We start from the raw sequence: 1,611 nt of genomic DNA, 5'->3' as shown, positions 1-1,611 counted from the left end.
TAAATCGCGATATTCCTGGTGGCTAAAGGTCCCTCGTTCTCTCCCCTGCTCGCTCGCTCGCTCTCTCACTCTCTCCCTCTCGCGGACTCGGGCTCTAGAGGCGTCCACATGCGCCGACACGAGCGCTCGCAGCTATTCTGCAGGCGACCGACTGATAGGAACGATGCATTAATAACTAAGCGCACATTAATAACTTCACTGTGATAAAATACGTACTGCACAGCAGATACAAAGGAAAGCTAAATTTAAATTTAAATGCCTGTTAAAGACTGTAAATATTTGCAGGGGGAAATACTTTGCTGAGAAAGAACTGGAACCAAATCAATTTAATCCGCACTGTTTTGGACGTAAAGCTATGTATTAAATATGCAGGGCAATTCATTTGCTGATTGTAGCATCGGGATTGGTTTAGGAAGACGTTAAAAGCCGCAAGTGTGCTGTCTCTAATCTCGGCGCGGGACTAACACGAAGAGTCGCTCCTATTTTAGAAGCCTTAGTCAATTATTCATCTCTGTCTTCGTGACCACACAGCCAGTGAACTCGTGCCAGAAAAGGGCCGGGTCCGCGCCAGATGCGTTACACAGTCTCGTGCGATCTGGGCAGCACACGCCATCCGCATCTGTCACTTGCGAGGGATCAGTCACCATCGAGCAGGAGGCTGTAATGTAACGGCTTATGATGATGTTTCACTCATTTCTCTGAAACTGGACAACGATCGGTTCTCAGAACTACAACAATGCTTATTTCTTTTTTTGTTTTGTTATTTGGGTTCTCAAAATTGAATAACCATTACTGTGTGTACCCAGTGTGCAAAGGTCCTTGTTGTTTAGTTGGCATGAAAGTAAGGCAGGAACAATAAAGAATCCTTTCACTCCGTGACAACATTTTGTTCAAATTTAGAGCCTTTCTCTTTGACAGACAAACAAACAAATAAACTCTGATGCATTGTCTGATGGGTAGGAGAGCTCCCATGATGACATGATGTATGTCTTTACATAATAAAAACACACTGTCAGTATCTGTGCTTTGTCCCTTGCACTGTGTCACGTGTTCAGACCGCACATACGTAACCCTCCAGTGGGGGGAGTTTTGAACATTCTAAGAAAAGAATGAGTTGGTCAACAACTTAAGACTCTAAAATTCCACATTATATCTGGTGGAGCCAGATACACTTCAACATTCTAAACACACTGGTGTGACCTGCAGAAGGGTGAAAGATCCCTAACTCCAGCTTGATAGGGGCCAGATCCGGTACATATTTGGCCCAGCGGCTAGCTGGGATCTTATCTTATCTTAACTTATCTTATCTGGCAGCAGCACTCCAGCTGAAGATGCGAGGCATCAGAGGGGCCTGGATCATCCCACCCAAAGCCAGTTAGCTGTAAATTCTGCATCCTGCTAACACCTACCAGGGATAGATGTAGAGGTCAGTAGGGAAGGTCAGGGAACGACCCTGTATGTGTAAAGGGTGGCTGGGGTCAGTCAGTTTACAGTATAACACAAGGATCATAAACGAAAAGAAAAGATCATAAAAATGTGTTTAGTTATTTGCATTTATCTTTCAGTTTAGTTTTGTCCGTGTGAAATAATGCACGGTTGAAAAGCCATAGA

At 44.3% G+C, this 1,611-nt stretch overlaps 1 protein-coding gene across 1 annotated transcript in view; it reads right to left on the bottom strand.

Moving 5' to 3' along the window:
• The window catches only part of zgc:162331 (CCP domain-containing protein), a 13,621-nt gene extending 12,887 nt beyond the window's left edge, over positions 1 to 734 (bottom strand). Inside the window, exon 1 of the mRNA XM_031583278.2 lies at positions 1 to 734. This exon is cut by the window's left edge and continues 650 nt beyond it. The gene's annotated coding sequence lies outside the window, so the exon portion shown is untranslated.
• Between the last annotated feature and the right edge of the window lie 877 nt (positions 735 to 1,611).

Source organism: Clupea harengus, chromosome 16 (assembly GCF_900700415.2).
Source record: "Clupea harengus chromosome 16, Ch_v2.0.2, whole genome shotgun sequence".
NCBI lineage: Eukaryota > Metazoa > Chordata > Actinopteri > Clupeiformes > Clupeidae > Clupea > Clupea harengus.
The sequence above is the reverse complement of the archived record's forward strand: the minus strand, read 5'-3'. Positions and strand labels throughout refer to the sequence as shown.